Genomic DNA, 24,741 nt, shown 5'->3' with positions numbered 1-24,741 from the left:
ATAATAAACATCTGAGAATGTGCCTGGGACTCTTTTTTTCCTGCCTTAGTTGCCCAAAGCAGCGAAAAACCTTTCGATAACAGATATAGTAGCTAACATGGCAGCAAACCCAACAAAGTTGTTGGTAGGATTATTTGTTATTACCCTGCAGCTGGCCTGATATCTGTGATTTGCGGGCTTTTGGACTCACTTTGGCCATAAAACTGTCAAAAGGACACCATTAAAAATGATGAATGGCAAGGAGTGAGAGCAGTGCCAGAAAGTTATGTAATACCAAAGTGACAGGGATTAAAAACAAACAAAATGCAAGTAGGATTGACAATTGATTAAGGTATTGACAGATGTCTTACGTTGATAAATGGAGTGATATTGACATTTATAACGTTAAGGGAATACTTATTAGTTTGAAATTAATACGGACAGGGAATGAAAAATAACCAAGCAGGAGGAGGAGGTAGGGGTCACTGATGGATCAGATGCGCCTCAGGTAGCTTTTGGGCTGCTGTTTGTCTGTTTGTTTTTGATCTGCATGTGCTTACGGCGAACACTCCGGGGGAGCTTTTTGCCTTATTGATGTTGTTTTATTGACCGCTCAATAAAACAACTGGCATAGAACTCTGCTCTTCTCCTGTGATCTTTTGTTTTTGATTTTAATAGGAATTTGGATGCAGAAATCAACTTCTTCTGACTTGAGCGGTGCTTGGTCAACCTCTAAAATTTGCGACTCGACAATAGGTGGTCACTCATATTTTGTCTTCTTGACTTTGGACTTCCTATAAGAAAGATTGTCTTTCATTTTATATACATTCACAAGTTTTCTGAGGCTGTTTAATTTTTCAGTATTTTAACAGGGTTTACAGTGAAGTCATCTGAACCTGAAGTCAAAGGTCATGACCTAAATTTCTGAGAAATCAGATAAAGAGTTGGGATTGTAATGGAATTAAAAGTGATGATTGCTTTTAAGAACATGGAAAATATGGTAAAATGTGTATGTGTGTGTGGGTGCGTCTGTGCATGCGTACTTGTGTCTGTGTGTCCTCAGTGAACTGTATCAGTCTCTGCAGTATCTTCCAGCTGCGGCAGTCAGTTCAGTTTCTGTTCAGTCTGACTGAGGGAGGTTTTTGTACAACTGTTTTTCACTGTGTGAACACCCACTGACTGTTAGGATTGTGCCAGCTTTTACAGTAATAAACTGCTGCATCTTCAGCCTGGACTCCACTGATGGTCAGAGTGAAGTCAGAGTTTGATCCACTGCCTGTAAAACGAGCTGGAATCCCTGATTCTCGAGTGCTAGCATAGGTAATGAGCAGTTTAGGAACTCCATCTTTCTGTTGGTACCAGTACATATTATTGTTGTTATAAACATTCTGACTGGTCCTACACTTGATGCTCACAGATCCTCCCACAGCAGAGCTCACTGCTCCAGGCTGAGTCACTGTGATCTGTCCTCTGGACTCTGAGGATACAGAGACAAAAACATAAAGCAGCTTCATGGTTTTGTGGGCTTCATTTCAGAGGGACAGATGTTGATAGAGGAGAGGAGTTTGATTCTCTGGACTTTACCTGTGAAGCAGCAGCAGAGGAGAGTCCAGATGAGGACGCAGATCAAAGTCATGTTTTTGATGAGGAGGATTTCTGTGGCTTCTGTTGTGATGAAGGACAGCTGTCAGTCATCCAGTGTTCAACTCTCAGGACTATAAACTCTCCCAGAGCACTGGAGCATGGTGCTGCTGATGCAAAGTGCCTCTCTATGGAAATCAGAGGAGTTTGCAAAGAAAAGCGTCTGGACTTCTTTAAGTTGCTTGAAGACGTTTCACCTCTCACCCGAGAAGCTTCTTCAGTTCTAAGGTCAAATGGCCGAGAGTCCCAGATTTAAACCCAGTGGGAGTATCCCCCCCAAGGAGGGACAAAGGACCCCCTGGTGATCCTCTAATCACATGCGCCAAGGTGTGAAAGCGGGTGTGGGACCTAATCAGCCAGGGTTTCGGGTGAGCCCATTGTGAAACCTGGCCCCACCTTGTCATGTGAATTCCTGAGGTCAGATGGCCCAGGATGTGAGTGGGCGTTAAGGCGTCTGGGGAGGGAACTCAAAACTGGATTATAGATGGCAGACAGTTGGTGTCGTAACAGAGGCGGTGGTTTACGACACCAACTGTCTGCCATCTATAATCCAGTTTTGAGTTCCCTCCCCAGACGCCTTAACGCCCACTCACATCCTGGGCCATCTGACCTCAGGAATTCACATGACAAGGTGGGGCCAGGTTTCACAATGGGCTCACCCGAAACCCTGGCTGATTAGGTCCCACACCCGCTTTCACACCTTGGCGCATGTGATTAGAGGATCACCAGGGGGTCCTTTGTCCCTCCTTGGGGGGGATACTCCCACTGGGTTTAAATCTGGGACTCTCGGCCATTTGACCTTAGAACTGAAGAAGCTTCTCGGGTGAGAGGTGAAACGTCTTCAAGCAACTTAAAGAAGTCCAGACGCTTTTCTTTGCAAACTCCTCTGACTACGATGACCTGGATGACTGAGAACCTTCACAGACTCTCTATGGAAATGATCTGACTGACTACATCATCTGATAATGCTGTTTATCAATAAATCAATAATTTCATGATAATAACGAGAAATACATCAAAGCATGTTTTGTGCATAATTAAGAAACTGAATTCTGATTTGTTTCATTCTGATCTGAATTTAAAGGAGAAATGTTCCTTTAGATCTCACAATAATTTCATTAGAAAAGAATAAACATTTCTTTCATGTTTCTTGTTTTCCAAACGTAGTTATTTCACAGAATGTCTTTGGAAATGTAGTACAAAGATATAAATCAAAATTTATTTTGAAATTATTTAGTTAAATGTGAAACATTAAATGAAATAATTCACTTCATAGAAATCTAATATTTTTGCTTCATACTATATTTTAAAAAGAGTGATTTTTGAAAATTGTTGCACCATTTCTTGTTTCAGTTATTATTTTAATAAAATGATACAAACAGTGAATTATTTTGTTGAGTTTGTTTGTTTCAGAGTCTCAGAGCTCTCAGAGCTGTGTCAGTCAGAGGTTTTTGTACGGCGGCTCAATGTGTTTGTATCACTGTGGTTGACTTTTGGTGGAGAAACCAGACTGGATGTTAACTGTAAGTATATCCGACTAATTTATGACGCAAAATTATATATTTTTAATGCTGATCTTATAATCTTATATAAAGGCTTCATGTTATTTCGTAATTATGCAATTTACTATCATAGTTTATATTCTGCCATCAGACTAAAATCTTCTTGAGCATTTTGTTTCTTTGCTTCTTTTATAAATAGTTTTAACGTTTTTTGTAGATGCAGTATTTTCCTTTTGTGAGTTTTTTTTTAAGAATTACTTCATTATTACTTCATTATTTCAGGAGTTAAAACACTGAAAATGATTTCGGCAATGTAATCAATTTCTAACGGGATCAAGTTAGTTAAGTCAGTGTGACAGTGTTATGTGCAGTGTTGGGAAGGTTACTTTTAAAATGTATTCCATTACAGAATACTGAATACATGCCCCAAAATGTATTCTGTAACGTATTCCGTTACGTTACTCAATGAGAGTAACGTATTCTGAATACTTTGGATTACTTAATATATTATCATGCTGTTTACAACTACGTGAATGTACTATTGCTGTGATTTATTACTGTTACTGAAGGTCTGCGGCTCCGAACCGTAGTAAAGGGACCTCTGGCTAATACGGTGGGTTCCGTGTCGGGCTGGTAGCCGAAAAATAGCTTTACTTTGTTGTCTGGGTCAACTTTGCTTGCGGGAGACAGAGAGAGGCGTTGAAAGGCTGCTCCAACGGAACTTATTTTTTCCGGAGGAAAACACGAACACAGTGTACAGTTGAGTCTTAATAGCTTACTTACAAATGGGCTCCTCAGGCACTCTTCTTGGCTGCAGTGGTTATTATTATATTTACATGCTTCCAGCTCCCGTTTTTGCTCCGTGACAGCTCGGACTTTTCCTTTCTCTCCCTCCTCGCGCTCACAGACACATAACGTGTATGGCAGTCCATTCCCGCTGCAGCACGGACTACACTGCCCATGAGGCTACATTCTTTAGGGCCATGCCTGTAGCATTCTGCCTTTTAGCTTAGCACAACAACAACAACAAAAAAGCGCTCTCTCACCCAGGAAACACGCAGAGAGAGAGCGCGTCACCCTGTAACCATGGCAACCGTAACGCTGCCGCCTGGAACAACATTACGTAGCTGTCACACAAACCCAAACAGTCCTGACCCGCGACAATATGAAACAGGGAAGTACCGCCGTGTAATCCATTCATTTCAACAAAGTAACTGTATTCTGAATACCACCTTTTAAAACGGTAACTGTAATGGAATACAGTTACTCATATTTTGTATTCTAAATACGTAACGGCGGTACATGTATTCCGTTACTCCCCAACACTGGTTATGTGGTATTATTCCACTTGCCACAAACGTCAGTGTAATGGGGAAACAGCGCCTCCCCTCTCGGTGTGGCCGGTTGGGTGAGGCTGGCTGCCGTAATTGCTGCCAGTCTGCCGTAGCCATACAAGAGGTGAGTTGTATTGTTCCGAACACAATGTAGCTAAGTTTGGCTCTCAGCGAAGGCGGTCGCACTTTTCTCCTCTCCTCTCCCTTATCTTCCCTGCTTAGCTTCTAATGTCCTTGTCTTGTCTCGTGCTTTTCTCACTTTCCCTGGAACACTCTCTCACAGTCTGTTTCTAAAGCCTAAAGAGAATTATGGATTTGATCAACTGGTCTCTGAATGCAATTGACACGCTCTTCTCAATGAGAAGCACCGGGTCGGGAGAGCCCGAGTGCCCTGGAGGGACTTTCCCTGCCGGATACACGATGGACGGGTGGCAGAAATGGAGGATCATGTGCCTGGCGGGACTGTCGATCGAGGACGCTGAAGATATCTACCTATTCGGAACCATGATAACAGGGTTCTTGCTGATCGGAGCTGGCTTGGCCCTGGCTTATCGGAGAATTAAGGAAGCGGAACCGGCTGTTCAAACCCCCCCAAGGCTGCCCGCTGGGATTGAAACGATGGGACGAGGCACGACTTTTCAGAATGGGCCCACTGAGTGCAGCATGGTTAAGATCTTGGAGAAGCTTACGGCTGCAGTGAATACTCAGTCCAACACCTCTGAGCGCATATTAGAGCAGCTCACTGTGGTCGTGAGGTCTCAGAATCGGCTCCTTGGGCAAAAGAATGACAACACCACGGAATGCAAGCTTGATAACATCATGGAAAAGCTCGCGGCTCTCCAACGGGAAATTGACATAGGTCTCTCAGAGTGTTAAAGAACAGCTCTGAAATTCTTATGAGTTGTTCGCATAAAAGAAAAGCCACCATCATAATGCGGCTATCCCTTCGGCGCCAGCTGTGGGCTCAAGGCTGGAGCTGAACAAAATCTCCCTGATAACGACTGTGTTTTGACTGTTCCTCCCATCCTATGCAAGGCCACCTGGGTTGGCTGGAAGACTGTTTACTTAGCCTGGCAGGGCGAAGGACATTGTCTCACCTTGACTCTGGACACGCACACACATACACACATACTGATATGCACACACTCATCACCCTCCCTTTCCAAACGCCTTCGATGCTTGTCTCCTGTGAGGGAACACGGCGGGTCTGTGTGCCGTGCTGGAAAAATAGCGCTGTGCAGGGCGGCTGCTGTGTTCGCTTCGGATTACTCCTCACCCCCCACCCAACCCTGTGGCTTGTCATGTCTCTCACAATGTTGTGCTGTGGACATTTATGTGCTTTTTGTGCAGAGGAGTTTTTTTGTTTCCTGTTCTCATGCTGTCCTACCATGGAAGCACAGCACGAGTAGAGGTCTCTTTTTTTCCTCTTGTACTTTCCCATTGTAGTGTACATTTCAGTGTTTTTCTGTAACGCTACCGATCTTTGACCTGTATCCCCATGTGATGTCTGTGTTGTGTGTGTAAGGTCGGTCGGGGGGGGGGCATTTCACTGCAGGGCAACCTGCATGTGACCAATAAAGCTTTGATTGATTGATTGATTGATTGATTGATTGATTGATTGAGTAGTACAGACACATAAAACAACAGGTAACAGACACGTTACCTGAAGTTTTTGCTTTAAAGATGATTACATGGTAATCATAAATATTTGTGTTTCTGTAGAACTTAACGCAGGATGAATTAGTCATTAGTGTTTTGAGTTTAAGAAAATTGTTTCTATAATCCGAAGATAAAATATTTAAGTGATTGCTTTCAATCGTTGCTCATATCGATATTCTCTGATTTACAGATAATTCATTGGAGCAATGAAATTTTATTTGGGCATAAAGAACTGATTATATTAACATTTATAAGATGTTATTATGAAAAAAATATAAAAATATTTATAAAATCATCAAAATATTCTTTTGATTTTCTTTTTTCTCAGTTCCTCTCCAGCTGTGTAAGGTTTTTGTACAGCGTTGTATCACTGTGTGAGCGGGAGCCTGCTACACTGCTTGACAGTAATAAACTCCTGCATCTTCATCCTGAACTCTGCTGATAGTCAGAGTGAAGCAGTAGCGGTTTTTGATATGGGCGACATGGGCGGTTGCCCAGGGTTGCATCGTGGTGGGGGCGACATCACGGGCATCGGCAAAAAAAAAAGTTGCTCGTACTCATGCTGCCCCGACATCAGCCAGTGCATTTTGGGGATGGCATAGGCACCGATCGGTTTTCTATCGCCCATTTGCTGGGAGTAAGGGCGCCCTCCGTTTGCGAGGTGCGCCTGCTGCTTGGAGAGGGCGGGGCAGGTGGCGATTCTCTGGCTGGCTGGAGCGGCATCTAATAACAAACCTGCAAAATAAAACAAACACGAGACATAATGATACAGACTTATAATTTGCACCGATGTTTTTTCGAAATTCTATACGTGAAAAGTGAGCGCGAGAGCCCTCGGTGCGCCTGCTTGCTGCTGAAGTCAAAGTAAACTTTATTGTCATCTCCGCTTCATACAGTCCAGTATATAGAGAGACGAGACGACGAGGCTCCAGTTACAGCAGTGCAAGTAAACAAACAATAAATATAAGAAGAGTAAGAAAATAAATATACACTTTAGGACTGGGGGGAAGGGATCAATAACAATTTAAAATTAATAAAATAAACAATTTGATGATTTAAAGTCTCACACACAACCTGTCGACAGGGCTGCTTCCAAATTGAGCACATTTCATTCATAATGTTGTAAATCCAAGCCCATTATGTATTCATGATTTGAATCCTGGGTTTTGGTAACCCCAGAAATAAACCCTAGACAAAGTGAATCTGTGAACTAAGGTGTAGGTCTATTAGGTTATGTTGTGGTGATCCTTGAGTTGGGGGATGGGTGTTCATACTGGAGTGCAAAATTAAAACCAATGGAAGATGGACAAGAAAAGTTCAAAGCCATCAGGTGCTCAGTTTAGAAAAAAAGAGAAAAGAAGAGGAGGAGAAACGAGCAAAAGATACAGGTAAGCAGATGTGTCATTGGATAATGGCAGGTCATCCTGAAACAATCAGAATCAGAATACTTTATTAATCCCTAAGGAAATTATGTGGGTTACAGTTGCTCCAAGAAGAAATGGTAAACATAGTAACTGTATCAGACTAAACTCAAAACAATAAATTATGTTACAGATTTTACACATTTAAGAAATAGCACTAATATATACAGATCACTCAGTTATAAATATCAACAGTATTAACAGAGGGGATTATAAATAAATATCAAGAAAATTGACAAGAATATTAACGAGTAGAGAAGAGCGTGTGTAAAAAGGGTGTAACTATTGTAGTGTTTACAGTGTATGTGAGGAATTGAGGTGTTATTTTTCTGCCATTTTTATTATTTCATTTTACTATTTCTAGTTTCATTATTTTGTTATTGCTATTGCATCATAATCATATAACAAGCATTTGCATTGACGCATTTATTAATAGTGATATTGCATTTAGGTGTTTAAACATATTGGCACCCAATTAAGCTTTATTACAGGTGCAGTTATAACCACTTTAAACTGTTGAGTTGAATCTATAACCCGAAATGCTTTTGAATCTAGAATCTTAAATGTTTATATGCAGACTGCATGGTGAAAGAAAAGGCCTAACGCAGAGTAACTCTGTGCCAAAATAAGACAGGAAGTTACATGTTTTTGAAGTTACATGCTTTGCAGGAAGTGAAACCAAAACCAGAGTCTGAGTGCGAGTTATTCTGAGGAGCTAGTCGGCGAGGTGAAATGGGGTGCGATTGTGGTTAGCACATAGACACACACGTAACCACACACACACACACACTTAGTTAGAGGGATCATTTGTAGGTGAAAGTTTAAGCATGTTTTGCTAGGGTTGCAGTTTTATGTTGGTGTACGTGACTGTTTGACGAAGAAGCAGGTGCACGATGCGAGAGCTGAGCGGGCTTGCGGGAAACCACCGAGGAGAAGATGGAAGCCAGTGTTCTTTTAATTGTGTCACAAGTTGTCAAACAGAACATTTGTGGTTTTGAGTTGACGTATCCATGTAATTTACGCAAGAGGGGGCGTTCTAATACCCCGATGTATAAAACTGTGTTCTGAAGTTTTGGAGATAGAGATCAATGCTGTCTGCGTACAGGATTTATCTCTCCACATGTGTCATTAAATCATTCGTTGACTCCACCTGACTGGGTCAGTGTGTTATTCCGATCTCCTCCACCTCTCTCTCCTCAAAATGAACCTTAACATGTATTAGATGGATTAGATGTATTCGGGCCACAGGCAGGAATGATTTCCTGTGTCGTTCAGTGGTGCTTTTTGGTAATCTCAGTCTCTCACTGAACGTGCTCCTGTGAGTAGCCAGTACGTCATGGAGTGGGTGGGAGGTATTATCAATGATTGTCCTTATCTTGGACAACATCTGCCTCTCAGACACCACCGTAATGGAGTCCAGCTCCATCCCCACAACATTACTGGCCTTGCAGATCAGTTTATTTAGTCTGTTGGCATCTGTGACCCTCAACCTGCTGCCCCAGCATGCAACAGCATAGAGGATAGCACTGACCACAACAGAGATACAACAAGAAAACATTAATTAGTAGGGATAGTGAAAACTTCTGTTTATGTTTGTTAGCCACTTGGCTATGATAGTAAACAGTAGACACTGATGTAGCTTACTGAATCTTTTGGACTGTGTTCAGCATAATATTCTCCAGAGGGGGTGTTTGCCCAGGACGCCAAACAGGCTAGGACCGCCACTGGAGTGAAGTCAGTCGAAGATCCATTTTCACTGAAACGATCTGAAACTCCAGACTGATGGCTGGTAGGATGATAAATTAAGAATTTTGGAGATTCTCCGTCCTTTTGAAGGTACCAGTTGAGGCAGCCGCTGACACTTGAACTGGCTTTACATCTGACAGAGACAGTCTGTTCTGGAACAACAGACTGAGATCCAGGAGTCTGAGTCAGGACTTTTTCTCCTGATGAACCTGAAAACATGAAAAAGTGGAGAAAGTTTATTGAGATGATCAACATCGAAACATTCAAGGATCATTTATTTAACATGGAGAACAGATGGAAGAAGGTCAGTGCTGCTGGTTTCAGAGTTTCTCCATCATAGCAGAACATCATTGTGGTGAACCTGGCTGCATGCTGAAGCAAAGTTTTCACAGAGAGTCTCACCCTGAACAAGGAGCCCCAGGGTGGCCAGCAGTAGAGTCGGTGACATCATCATTGTGCTGCTGGTGTGTGAGTGGCTCTGAAAGGCCTGGACAGCCACTGATCAACACTGGCCTCTTAACAGCTGTGAGCAGAGAGGCAGGACACATATGCAAACACACACAGTCAGTCAGCTGCAGCTGTCCTGAGCTTACGAAGCTTCCCTCAGTGAGCACTGAAAAATAATTAACAAATGTACAAATGAAGCAAGTTTTTTCAAAACTGTAGCGATTTATTTGTTTGACCTTCATTAGAAATGTAACCTACTCTGGTTAGTTTACACAACATCTGTCTGAACAACACATTAGTCCCATTGAACATGGCTATTTTCATGCCAGACTACACCACACATGAGGGGCAGAGTTTCACTGTGTGTGTATTGCAAGTGTACTTCTTGGACTGGGTGCATGTATATTGTGTTTTTCTGTCCATCTTGGGTCCACACACTTCACAGCGCTTCTTTTTTTGCCGGCCACAATCTATGTGAAAAGATAAGGATCATTTTTGTACAGTCAAGCCTGCTGAAGACAGTTTAAACTCAAAGGTGGAATTGTGTGAACTTATGAGCTTATCAATAGAAATTTGGAAGCCTAAAGAAAACATCACATAAGACTAATTCTGACTTCCATATAGTGACAGGAATTCTTGTTGATGGCTGCTTGGCTTGAAATGCTACTGATTTAGCATCAGTGTGTGAGCTAATGATAGTGAAGCTGTTTATGAAATGTGTGCCTGAGTTCTTCTGTGGCTGATCTAAATGAACAGAAGGTGTCCTCTTTGCAGAAGGCAGATGAGTTCACACTAACGCACTAAGTGACTTTATTCATCCTGAACTCTGCTCTGATTGGTTGAAAGCTGCTAACATGCAAGCTAAAGGCCTCACTTTCAAATGTTTGTTGTCTGAACATGAAGACGAGAAAAAACAGAAAAACACTGGTCTCATAAGAGCTGAATGTAAAACTGTATATATTTTAATTTAAAGTGATTCGGTTTCTGGAATGAAATAATTTATTTTTCCTTTTAAAATTGGATTTATGGCCTCTTTATGGAAATGATCTGACTAATAAAAGCAAGTTGAAAATTTTTAGTTTCACACAGGTTATTATGTAATGTGCGGTTAATTCTAAAACATCATCAAGTATAACAATGTGTTCCGCCTTTTCTAAATATCAGTTGTCATTTCAAAAAATAAAATCAAGTGATGAGAAAAAGAAATGACACTCGCTCTCAGTTCTAATTTCTGACATATCAGGACATTAAGAAAAAAAGAAAAGATTCTTCACCTTGTTAGAAAATTAGTTAAATAGAATCTCAGATGAACGACACCACAACATATTAAACCATATCACCCTTTATTCAACTAGAAGTAAGATAAAATGCTCACATGTTTGAAAACAGCACTCATAATCAATCAATAGTCTGTGATAACTTAAAGTAATCACTTCCATTATGACTTCATCATTTCTGATATCATTTTAGAGGAATTTTGGCCCACTGCTCTTTCTGCTCTTTACAGCATTGCCTCAATTCATTGAGGTTTGCAGGCATTCATTTGTGCAAAGCTGTCATCACAGCATTTCAGCTGGACTGAGATCTGGTCGTTGTCTGTGCTATTGTAACACCTTGATGTTGTTTTCTTTTTCAGTCGTTCTGTTCTAGATTTGCTGTTGTGTTTGATTGATTGTGTTAAGGTTCAAAATATTGAGGGGAAATCCAAAAATAACCACAGATCCAGCCGGGTGCAAATTAGACGGCATTTTAATGAACACATGTGTGAGTTCAAACGCTGTGCAGATTTCAGCGTCGAACTAACTACAATAGTCAGAACAAAGACTTTATAGGGTTGGCAGTCTTCCTGTTACCAGGCAGACTCAAACAAAGCATACGTCAACTCAAAACCACAATGACTTTTAACATAGTTTAAAACAGAACATCTTCTTCGGGTCGAAGCCAGGTGCTTCCCCCAGCTCGTCTTTGCTGTCGCTTATCTTCTGGGACATCTGGTGTACTTCCTTGAACAGACTAACACGTACGCACCCAAACTTTGCAGTTATAAACTCTTACCTACTAAATGAGTCTATCTAATATGTGTGTGCGTGCACGTGCGGGGGCGCGTGCGTGCTGTGTACTGCGTACGTGTCATGACCTCTCTCACTATATGTGTCTGTATGTGTGTATGGGTGTCTCGCCCTTAAATGCTCTCTCGTCTCACACGTTGCACTTCTGACCTGTCAGCAGAACAGAGGCTCATCCTTACATGTAATACCCTAACTGGAACTATATATGTAATATGTTGAGTAAATGTTTAATCAAGAGCCTCTACTAAAAGCTTAATACAGTTTCATAACCTACTCACAGTACGTGCACTCAGAGTCTGCTTTCAGTTTCACTTCTGCAGGAGCATGCCTTGCAGACGTGTTTCCTGTCCCTGCTCTTTGAGTGCTTCACCCACTGAAGACTTCAGTATAAGAATATAAAAACATTCAAAAGCCTTCAAAATTATAGATTCAACTCAACAATTTAAAGTGGTTCTTCTGGACTCGTAATAAAGACTTATATAATACCAATATATTTGAACATCTGAATGCAACTGAATGCAACATCACTATTAATAATGAAATGGTAATGATGATTATAATATCATGGAAGAATTTTGTTGTTCTAGTCAGCTTCGACCTTGGCAGGCCTTCAGCTGGCGCCAGTGGGATAGCCGCATGAGTGAAGATGGTTAATGTTTGGGTTTAGTGTGAACAACTGCATCCAATTTTTACAGTTGGTCTAATGTCCATCACTGGTCACCAATTCTCTCAATTCCCACTGATCCTTCTTGGGATCTTTGTCCTGTTTTGTGGCCCAATTTCAGCCAAGCTTTAAACAGATGTGCTCCCAGACTCTACTCTCAGGAGAGACCAGTGTCCACACTCCTGAAGAGGCATGCTGGGATTCTGACACTGCTCACACACTACCAGTGCTCAGTGTGATGAGTTACGAAGCTCTCGTATGACTCTCATAGTCATAGTGTCTTTGCTCATGTCATAGCTGTGCTTGTTAGTGTTTGTCGCTGCCCATAGTATTATCAATATTGGCCCTCTCCCTGTATATATTCCCTGCCTGTTCACTAGTGTTAGTTTATGAATTATTGTTTCACTCTCACCTGTAAATAGCTTGCACTTGTAGACAAGCATTGTGTATATATATTCACATTCCTGTAGTTAAACTCTTTTTCACGTATCTCAAGTGTCAGTGTTGAATCTGTCTTTTGGATCCATTCCATGTCTGACGGCTTGGGCTATGAGACTGTAGTAGAAATGTGGCCGTACCAAGGTCAGCAATTATACTACAGTTAGAGTTATGTTGTTACTTGTGTTCAGGCTTTTCAGGTTTCTGCGTGTCGGCTGGAAAAAAACAAAAAAATCAAATAGGCATGAAATTTTTCCTTTTGTGCAATTCTGCAACAATCAGTTGATTTTCACGATCACCTTTAGCTGCAACAATAAAGTGATACAGTTATTAAAAAATCCTCAGTTCCTCCGGTCCGCATGGTAAACGTGTCCTGTGTCAAGATACTGAACCCCAAACCACCCTGAGTGCACCTACAGAGTGTGAATCTTACACAAAGCACCGTGTGAAGAAGTGTGTTTTGGGCTTTAAATAGAAAGTCCTTTCAGTGGTCAGCTTGAGTAGAAAGGAGCTATATAAGTACAGAAGATTAACCATTTAAAGCAGTATTGGGGAACTCCAGGCATCAAGGGCCAGTGTCCTGCAGGTTTTAGATCTCACCCTGGGTCAACACACCTGAGTAAAATGATTAGTTCATTATCAGGCCTCTGGAGAACTTCAAGACATGTTGAGGAGGTCATTCAGCCATTTAAATCAGCTGTGATGGATCAAGGACACAGCTAAAACGTGCAGGACACCAGTTCTCAAGGCCTGGAGTTCCCTACCCCTGATTTAAAGGATCTACAAATGTACTGGTTTACGCCCAACACCAGGCGTGGAGAGCACCGTTCCCTCTAAGCTGTGCGCGTGCACAATCGCACACTGCTGTCATGGTCTCCGCGCACTGCGCTGCACACAAAAAAAATCCAACCTGAATGGAAATTAAAATAAATACATAGTAATGTGATGCAGTCATGTGACCAATTCAACTAAGATGGTGGACGGCATTGTACAGCTGTTATTATGTTTGCTCTCAATTTTGACAGCCCTATTAAAGATTAATACCAGTTTGTACATGCTCCAGAAGATGAATTTTTCCTCAGAGCTGTTGTTCAGCAACATTGTACTCTTGTGTTACTCGCAGGAACAACTCCACCTCATTGTCAGTCCATTTAAAAAACTCGGTCCCTTTCCTCGACATTTTGCTGCAACGTTTCAAAGAGCCTGAAAGTAAACAAACGGCAGAGAGAAATGGAGCACGTCAAATTGTCTTACGTTTCACACATGCTTAGTACATAAACATATGCGTTTTCAGTGTGGATGAACAACTTTCAGAAACAATTGAAAACGATAGTGTGGACGCAGAGCGTTTTTGGACAAAAACGCCATTGTCAAATTTATCCGGATTAGTGTAGATGTAGCCTTGAACTCCAATTTTGAAAACACACTTAACTTTTTTTTTTTTATAAATCTGACTTGTATGATGAGTATGAGTATGTGTGAAGCTCCGGCTGTGCACTGGGTGAGATTGTCCGACTGTGATCTGGGAGAGAGCGCTGTAACTCTTTTTGTAAAATACAGTATATAATGACCAATGTTGGGCAAGTTACTTTGAAAAAGTAACTGAGTTAGTAACTGAGCACAAGTTTTGCAAACAACAAAATTATTTATCTAAAAATGCAGCCAGTCAAATAAGATGGTGCACAAATTATTTGTGCCACTCCAAAGAAATAATTTTTGTCCACTATAAGATAAAGGAGAACATCACAAGCCTGATACCTGCAGGGCCTTTTCGAAAACGATGACACATTTTACTCATGTGATGCAGTCATGTTACCAATTAAACTAAAATATCGGAAGGCATCGTTCAGCAGTTGTTTTGTTTGCTCTCAATTTTGACAGCCCTATTAAAGATTAATATGATTTTGTACATGTTCCAGATAGCTTTTCTTCAAATTCTTTAATTCTCACTCGCTTTTGCAACTTTGTACTTTTGTGTTACTCGCAGCCACAACTTCACCTCATTGTTAGTCCATTTAAAAAACTGTCCTTTTCCTCAACATTTTGCAGCGATGTTTCAAAGAGCCGGAAAGTAAATAAACTGCAGACAGAAATGAAACAGGTTGAATCGTCTTACGTTTCACACATGTGCAGTACTGGAATGTAAGCATTTTCGACCATTTCAATGTGGATGAACAATTCTGTGAAAACGAATGAAAACGATAGTGTGGACACGCAGCGTTTTCAGACGAAAATGCAGTTTTCAAATTCATCCGGGCTAGTGTAGACGTAACCTGAGTGTTACAGACTGCTTCCAAAAACTACTCGACAACACATAACTGTAGGCAGTAAAGGATAAAACAAATGTGTGATGCCAATGACGAGGTATTAGCCGTAAAGACAGAAACAAAGTCCAACACTCGCTAAGGTGAACCTGTCTTTATCCTTCGTTTTGAGAAAAGTCAGCTAATCGTCACGTCGTCTTTTTGCTGGGAAACCTGTGAGGAGAGTGTAGAGGGAGCTGAGCACTATCTGGAAATATTTCTCCCGGAATTGCATATCGCACCACGGATCATGAGGAATTCCCTGCACGGGAGTCAAGGACTTGCCATGTAGGGATCCATGTTACTGGGGAACTGTTTGCACTGAACCATTTGATTGGGTAACACATTTTAACACAACCTGCCAATAAGGCGCAAGTACCCTCTACTTACATGCATGAGGGCAACAAGTCAGTTTTTGCAGGAAACAATGAAACAAGTACACTGTAAGTACAGGTACGTACCTTAGTCACTCCAGAGCAAAGTGGCTCTCTACGGAAATGATCAGACTGACTCACACAGTCAGTGTTTTTTTTTTTTTTGTTTGTTTTTATGCTGTTGTTTTGCACAGTATTTTGTGTATATGATTATGAGCATGAGAAATACGAATATGTAGTTAATGTGAAATGTCTTTTTCTCTGTTATCTTATTTTTGTAAATGTCAGAATCAGAATCAGAATCGTGTTTATTGGCCATGTATATGTGCAGACACATACAAGGAATTTGGCTCCGGTAGATGGTGGCTCTCAAGCACAGCAATGTAAATCACACACACACACACACACACACACACACACACACAAATACACACACGCACACACACACACACACACACACAAATACACACACGCGCACACACACACACACACACACACACACACGTGTCTATATATATGTTGCAGCTTCAAGGCAGGGATGACTCCGGGAGTTGCTTTCTCAGTGCATGTGCTTTATTTAACAATCAGATAAATGACAAAAACATATAGCAGCTTCTCTTCAACTTCTAGCCCTTTGCTGCGGTGGAAAAAGAACGACTCCACAAACCCCTTCAAGGAACATACGTACACAAGAGTTTTCCTGACACACCCATGAGGCGTTCAATGCCGTCTTGTAAATATGAGTGCTCTGGCAGAATAACAGTTCAAATGAAAAATACACCAGAACAAACAAGCAAAAAAAGTGTGGGGTACCTTTGAACCAATGAACAAAGCATAACAATTTATACTTTTTAATATAACCCGACCCCATCAATATCTGTATCTCTCACACTCTCCCCCACTCGAGAAATGTCGTCCCGACATAAATGTACCTTTCAATCAACAATACATAGAGAACAATAGAATGGCATGGACTATTTACCAGGTGACATTACCTCATATATATATATTTTTTTAAGTTACCCAAACTACCGTGCACTGTAGATGTGTATACTCCTGCTATAATCAGTATAGCTTTTTTTTTTTTTTTAGTCCAACATTCAATCTATCAAATTACCATGCTATTTGTACTCTCCTGTAAGGGCATTAACGTTGTCGACATGTCATCTGAACACTAAGCATCTTCCCTTTACTCATACACATGTTCGGCCTGCAATCCATGTGTCACAGTATTTCAGTCAAAATAGGCACATTTGTTACCATCTGAAATAGGGGTACAAAGTGTAAACATTATATCTTCCTCTTTTACCAAGGTCGCCAGTAACCTTGAATATTTACACATTTGGTGGCCACTATTCTTTCTTCAAGACTTGGTTGTCCAAGTTTACTATAGGTCAAAGTCTGTGGTCTCCTCCTTTCTCTCTTTGGGTATGGACTTGTCTGGTCTGTTTCCAAAGCCTCTTCGACATCAGAGCTGCTGTCCACCTCCCCCGCACCCACAATCGCCACATCCTCTGGTTCCATATTGTCCATCTTCTCCTCATCAGTTTGGCTGGGGTCCCCCTGGCCATCTCCTGACACGTGAGGAAACTCATCTGGCTCACCCCCGTCCCTTAGCGGCATAAACTCTGCCGCTGTGGGGTCCAGTGTAGGTGAATACTGAGGCTCAGGATAAGGCCAGGTGAACACCGCATCAGAAAAGTCATCTGTCTCCTCCTCCTCCTCACTCCCCTCTTGTGCATGAGTCGTACATGTTTGTTTCCGTTTGTTATAATGTCTTTTCCTTGTTTTAGTACTGGTTACAGTTGTCTCCTTATCTGCTGGGAGCGGAAGAAAATCGCAAGGCAACAACATATTCCTGTGCAAAATCCTTGTCCTGCCTTTACCATTCTCTGGCTCTAACTCAAACACAGGACTGTTCTCACCCTTTTGTCTTTTAATGATGTAGATGTTGTCTTCCCAATAGGAGCGGATTTTACCCGGCCCACCCCTCTCCACAACATTTCTAACAAGGACACGACTCCCTATTTGAAGTGATGGACCATACACACTTTTGTTGTACTGCCTTTTACCTCGGTCAGCTGACTTAGCTGCATTTTTGGAGGCGACAGTGTAAGCTTCAGCCATTCTCCTTCTCCATCTGTCAACATAGTCCTGGTAGGAGCCTGAACTGTCCTCCTGCTTAATGCCAAAGAGAAGGTCAACCGGTAACCGTGGTGACCTACCAAACATTAGGAGAAAAGGAGGGTAGCCAGTGGCCTCATTAACAGTACAATTGTAGGCATGTACCACTTTATGGAGGTGGCTTTTCCAGTCTCTTTTCTGTTCCTCTGTTAGTGTTCTTAACATCGAGAGCAGGGTCCTGTTGAATCTTTCGGTCTGCCCATTTCCTTGTGGGTGATAAGGAGTAGTGTGTGACCCTTTAACACCAGCCAGTTCTTTTAAATGGTGCAATAGTCTATTCTCAAACTCTCGCCCCAAATCATGGTGTAATTTTTCTGGAAAACCAAACCTGAGACAATAATCATTGAATAGTTTTTCTGCTACAGTCTTAGCTGACTTATTTGTAGTTGCGTAGGCCTGAGCGAAGCGGGTGTAGTGGTCCATAACCACAAGTATGTATTCACACCCCCCCTCGCATTGCTCTAGGTGCAAAAAGTCAACTGAAACCAACTGAAATGGGTGAGTGGTCTCTATGCTTAACATAGGTGCCCGTGCCTGCCTGTTTGGCTTCCTCTGTTTGAGACACTCACAAACATTACTGACAAAGTGTTCAATGTCTCTTTGCATCTTGGGCCAAAAGAAACGATCCCTAATTAAATTTAGGGTCCTTTCTGATCCCAAGTGACCCATCTGTTTGTGTAGTTCTTTGAGCACTAGTGGGTGGTAAACTGAGGGGAGAACTAGTTGTTTTTTGTGTCGAGTCTCTCTGAACATAGTTCCATCCTCTCTGATTTTTAGTTTGCTCCACTCTCTAGCCAATGCTTTAAACTCAGTGCTCTCAGTCTTAATTTCCTGTGTGGTGGGCCTTTTGTTTTGCACTACAGACTCATACATTTTACCTATCACGGGGTCTTGCCGCTGTGCTGCACAGATTTCCTCTCTCGGTATTGGCTGAATCATGTCCAACAGTTCCTCTGCTTGTGTTTGATGCTGAAGAGTGTGGAAGGAGACAGCGTTAAACATCAGAGCTTCTGTTTGCTACACTAATAAGCCCTGCTGTGAGGCTGCAACCACGTCCTGGCTAACCGTTTGTGTACAGCAGTTCATATAGTCCTCAAAATCGAGGGGCATCCTGGATAAAAAATCTGCATCTGCATTTGTTTTTCCTGGCCTGTATTTTATCGTAAAGTTGAAATCTGCTAGCTCAGCCACCCAACGCTGACCTGATGCATTCAACTTAGCTGTCGTTAACACATAGGTGAGTGGATTATTATCTGTATAAACCACAAAAGATGGCGCATGCAGCAAATAATCTCTGAAGCGCTCACAGACAGCCCATTTGAGAGCTAAAAACTCTAGTTTGCCAGCATGCATGTGGTAATTTTTTTCTGGCGGTGTTAACGTTCTAGATCCATAAGCTATAACTCTTAACTTGCCATTACTGCGCTGGTAGAGCACTGCTCCTAACCCTGCTTGGGAAGCATCAGTATGAAGCACAAATGGTTGGTTTAGGTCAGGGTAGCCTAGGATCGGAGGACTGGCCAATTTATTGACTAAGTAAGACAAAACCTGATGGTGTGACTCTGTCCATTTCACAGGAGCTGATGAAGGCAACTGTCCTTTAGCCTGTTTGTTTTTCTCCTTCCTTCTCTTGTTCTGTGTTTTTAAGTCTTCTGGGCTACTTTTAGCATTTGTTTGGACTGCTAGCAGTTCATACAAAGGTTTGGCGATGCATGAAAAGTCCTGTATATAGGCTCTATAATAAGATAGGAAGCCTAAAATCTGTCTCACTTCCCCCACTGTACTAGGGTGTTTCTCTTTAAGTGACATCACGGAGGCCACCTCTGCTGGATCCATACTATGGCCATCTTTTGACACCACTCTACCCAAAAACCTGACCTTAGGCTTGAACAGTTCACATTTCTTAGCAGTAAGTTTGACCCCATGTTTCTGATACCTTTGTAGCACGGCTCTTACATGCTCAACATGGTCCTCAAAAGATTTACTGTGGACCAAATTGTCATCAAGGTACGGTAGACAGATATCATCACGCAGACCCCAAAGGCACTCCTCCATGCTCCTCTGAAACTCTGCTGGGGCGGAGCTGAGTCCGAACGGGATTCTAACCCACTGGTATAAACCCCAGGGGGTGATGAATGCAGTGAGTGGCTGACTGTCTTCGTCCAGGAATCCTTGATGATAAGCCTTTCCCTGGTCTAGTACTGTAAACCAGGAGCTAAAAGTAAGGCTGTCCAACATGTCTTGTATCCTAGGAATAGGATGTCTGTCAGGCACCGATTTGCGATTAAGTTCTCGATAATCCACACAAAGTCTGAGGTCACCGGACTTTTTCCTAACACAGACTATCGGTGACGAATAAGGCGACTTGGATTTTGTGACCCACCCCCTATTGATCAAGTCCTGCAGGTAAGCTTTTACTTCCTGATGCAGAGGTTTAGGCACACTATTGTAAGTCTTTTGAACTGGTGTTTGGTCGTTGAGAGTGATGTGCATCCGAAGGCTAGGAATGCAGCCTACATCATTTTCATCTTTGGCAAAAGCTTTACATTCCTCCCTGAGCATCATCCTCACTGCTGCCTGTTGCCCGTTCGTTAGATGGTCTAGAACTACAGGAGGATCCCAAACACCACTTGTCTCACCTGTGGGGGCTAATGGGACTTCAATACCTGCATCGTCTGCTGTTTTAGTTGTTGGCGTTTCTACGGGTTTGAGGGCAGCTGGGTATATTGCTTTTACGCCCTCAATGTGCCCCAGGACAACACGCGGATCTACAGTAATATTATGGCATGTGGTGTTTGTGACAGATACTGGGACCATGGCTGAGTTGCCCCTTTTTACTTTAAACAGTACTTCCTGGAAATGAAGCCCCTCAGGCAGGCTGGGGTTAAGAACAGGACAAAATAACATTACAGTGTCCTCATCAGCCTGTATGCGTGTGCGACAGCAAATGGTAGTAGCTTCACTAGGGCCTAAGACAACTTTACTCCGCCCTGTCTTGACTTGGATCTCCTCCGCGGCTGTTCGATGTGTCTCTATCAACTGGATAAAAGTCTTAGCAGATCCGGTGTCAATACCAAAAGCACTACTCACAATATTTGCAGCACAGTCACTGTTTTTAACACCCTGTTGTTTAAGTTGCTCGTTGATGCTTTCCTCTATAACATTGTATCCAATAATGGGATCCTGAGCGACATTTGGGTCACTAGAGACCAATACGGGCACTAGGAGACTAGAGCTGGTCGTCTCCACCCCCGTCAGTCTAAACTCTACAGGGACCCACCCCATAAATGGTATCTCTGTCTGATTAGCTGCAAGCCCATTTAATGGTTCTGATCCTAAGAGTTCATCTATCCCCCTGATAGTGGTGTGAGGTAAGTGCTCAACTCTCCAGCTCTCATTTATTACTGTAGCCTGTGCACCCGTGTCCCACAATGCAGTGACTGGTATATTATCAAAAGTGCATCTCACCATTTTCCGCCTACCAATCAGTTTCACAAGTTTTTGTCCTTGCTTATCTGATAGGAGGTCAGAATATCCCATGTATGACAACCACCCCTTTTTCTCTCTTTCACTCAAATGTTGTTCAACTAGCCTCACCGCTTTACATACATGTTTGTGATGGTGCCAGTGTTGTCCCTGACAGGCTTTGGAACAGTAACTGACAGATGAGCAGCCTGCACACCTCTGGAGTGGGGTGCTGACCGACTCTCTCTGGTGGCAGCAACCGCAGCGGCGGGACTCCTGATGTGGTGGTGGGGTCACTGCTGGTCCCGTGGCAGTGGCCCTCTGGCGTTTCCCTGCAGCTGAAGTGGAGCTCGGCATCCTCTGGAGATGTGGCCGGGCTGGCCACACTTAAAGCAGTGGGTGCAGTTGTCTCCCTCTCCGTTGCTCTGGCAGGTCCTGCAGCCTTTCTTCCTCCGGGTGTCCGCGGCAGCATCTGATGTCCTCTTTGTAGCCTGCGACTTGCCAGCGTTCAGGGAGGCAAGAACCATCTGCCTTACCCCTGCAACCTCGTTCCTCAGCTCTTTCACTAGGTCATGCATTTCGGGTGGAGGATGATTCTTCTTATCTTCCTTGGTGGCGGGGATCTATGAGCTGCTGCGTGGTTCATCCCTAGTATGTAGCTCATTGATTCTTGGTGGTTTTGTATTGTTCCTCTTTAACTTGTTCAGTCTTTCTGTCTCGAGACTGGCAGCTTCATTTAGTTTCTCAATCAGCATTTCATCAGTCACATCTGGGTTGTCAAGAAGGGCTTTAATCTGGAACTTTATGTTGTCATTTTGCAGCCCAGTACCCACTGATCTCAAAAACTTCCTTTTTACCAGGTCCCGACTGTAGTGTTCTGCTTCTTTGTCCTTGGATGCGTACAGGAGGCGATCTTTAAGCTCAATGGCTCTGAATAAAAAGTCTTGAGCTGACTCTTTTGGATCTTGGGAAATATTTATCAGTTTTTGGTACAAATCAGATGTGTCATCTTCTCTGTAATGTCCTTTCAATATTGTCTTTAACTGTGTGAGTGTCAAATCAGTCTTTATTTCAAGCATATCACGCAGTTTGAGACCCGGATTGATAGCTCTTATCACTGCTTCAATAACTTCTGACTCACTGTGGCCTTTGCGGAGTCCATTTTCCATCTGATGCAGCAGGTTGGTATAGGACAGCCGATCGCGCTGCCCTCCCTCCCCTATTTGGCCACAGATGCGAAACTCCCTGCGAATAGTCACCTCTGGTACTTTAGAAGACGGCAGGTTCTGGCCGAGGCTCGGGGCAGCGTCTGCCATCTTGAGTTTCTGCCCTATCGCTCTAATTTCTTCCTGCAGCTCGTCATACTTGTCTCTTCCGTCTGAAGGGCGGGAAAAATCACTCTCGGCCGCATTGTCTTTAGCTTTATATTCGCCCAAAAACGATAAAAGTTCTTTCACAAACTGTACAGCATCGTCTTGTGTATAACTGTTTTCCACCTCGTCCAGTTTATGTTCTATAACTTTCATCAGGTGGCGTCTGGAAGTGTCTTTTGTGGGCTCATCTAGCGGTGTAGCAAAGCCTTTCACATTATAACCCACTTCTATGAGCTGATCACGACTTAGCTGGCAGAGTGTGGCGGTGATCTTATCTCATAGGGCTTCTACCTCCATTGTGGGTACTCACAAGCTTGTCTTTAGTCCGTCAGATTTCAGGTCCGGTGCTTGGAGAAAGGTTTTTCTTCAGCGGTGCGGTAGCGCTAACGTTAGCCGCTAATGATGCTAACCAGGCCTCTGCTTCACTCACGCGCTGGTAGTTCTTCAAACCTTCCTCCTGGCTGGCTCGCCATGATATGTTGCAGCTTCAAGGCAGGGATGACTCCGGGAGTTGCTTTCTCACTGCATGTGCTTTATTTCACAATCAGATAAATGACAAAAACATATAGCAGCTTCTCTTCAACTTCTAGCCCTTTGCTACGGTGGAAAAAGAACGACTCCACAAACCCCTTCAAGGAACATACGTACACAAGAGTTTTCCTGACACACCCATGAGGCGTTCAATGCCGTCTTGTAAATATGAGTGCTCTGGCAGAATAACAGTACAAATGAAAAATACACCAGAACAAACAAGCAAAAAAAGTGTGGGGTACCTTTGAACCAATGAACAAAGCATAACAATTTATACTTTTTAATATAACCCGACCCCATCAATATCTGTATCTCTCACATATACATTACACATGCATACACATACATACACAAAGCTGTGTAAACCAACCATAAATAACCAATCTAAATCTTATATACATAAAATACAGGATGACAGAAATAAAATGAGGTGAAATGAATACCACAGAATGTTCATAAGGTGCAGTTGCAGTCTGGCAGTGGGAGCGGTGTGACAAGTCAACTGTTTAGAAGGGAGATGGCGAGGGGAAAGAAACTGTTCCTATGTGGGGTGGTCCTGGTCTGCAGGCTTCTATACCGTCTGCCAGAGGGCAGCAGGTCAAAAAGTCTGTGTCCAGGGTGTGAGGGGTCTGTCATGATTTTCCCTGCCTGTTTCCTGGTTCTTGAGAGGTACAGATCCTGTATGGAGGGCAGGGGGCGCTGATGATCCTTTCTGCTGCCCGTACAGTCCGCTGCAGTCTGCACCTGTCCTGTTTAGTAGCTGCACCATACCAGACTGTGTTGGAGGAGCACAGGACAGACTCAATGACTGCACTGTAAAACTGGATTAGCAGTTCCTGTGGAAGACTGTACTTCCCCAGTTGTCTCAGGAAGTACATCCTCTGCTGGGTCTTTTTGAGGATGGAGTTGATGTTGGTCTCCCAGGTCCTGGGAGATGGTGGTACCCAGGAACTTGAAGATGTCTACAGTTGACACAGGGCTGTCTGATATGGTAAGGGGGGGGCACAGTTGAGGGATGTCTCCTGAATACTACTGTCATCTCTACAGTTTTAAGAGTGTTCAGCTCCAGATTGTGCTGACTGCACCAGAGTACCAGCCGCTCAACTACCTGCCGATATGCAGACTCATCACCCTCCTGGATGAGGCCAATGACGGTGGTGTCATCTGCAAACTTTAGGAGTTTAACAGCCGAGTTCTTGGAGGTGCAGTCATTAGTGTAGAGGGAGAACAGTAGTGGTGAGAGGACACATCCTTGAGGGGCACCAATACTGAGGGACCGAGTTTCAGAGGTGATCTCACTTGCTGCTTCCTGCCTGTCAGGAAGCTGGTGATCCACTGACAGGTAGCTGGTGACACGCTGAGCTGGGAGAGTTTGGAGGAGAGAAGTTCAGGCACGATGGTGTTAAAAGCTCAACTAAAGTCCACAAACATTTACAGAGTCCACAAATGTGTTCATTTTATTCTTTTCATACAGTAAACATTCCTTCTACAAAAAAGATTCTGATTCCATCGGTCAGCTCTCTGACAGCACTTCCATTCTGCACATCTCTACATCCTTCCTCAGGTGCATTTTTACAGCAGGATGCTTTTCTTTAATGTAGTGATATTATG

The 24,741-nt window shown here is 43.0% G+C and overlaps 1 long non-coding RNA gene and 2 gene segments (V, D, J or C); 2 read left to right on the top strand and 1 right to left on the bottom strand.

The window, feature by feature from the left end:
* Positions 1-24,741, top strand: part of LOC102076541 (Ig kappa chain V-V region MOPC 21-like) — an 811,057-nt gene that overhangs the window by 621,493 nt on the left and 164,823 nt on the right.
* LOC102076925 (Ig kappa-b4 chain C region-like) overlaps positions 1-24,741 on the top strand; it is a 489,463-nt gene that overhangs the window by 385,188 nt on the left and 79,534 nt on the right.
* Positions 9,388-9,886, bottom strand: LOC112843415 (uncharacterized). The gene is made up of 2 exons (XR_003215734.1): positions 9,685-9,886; positions 9,388-9,491 (listed from the first exon to the last, which is right to left on the bottom strand). It is a non-coding gene; the product is annotated as an uncharacterized LOC112843415 (long non-coding RNA).

The sequence above is a fragment of the Oreochromis niloticus genome, linkage group LG22 (assembly GCF_001858045.2).
Source record: "Oreochromis niloticus isolate F11D_XX linkage group LG22, O_niloticus_UMD_NMBU, whole genome shotgun sequence".
Taxonomy (NCBI): Eukaryota; Metazoa; Chordata; class Actinopteri; order Cichliformes; family Cichlidae; genus Oreochromis; species Oreochromis niloticus.
Note: the sequence above shows the minus strand (reverse complement) of the source record. Positions and strands in the feature narration are given on the sequence as shown.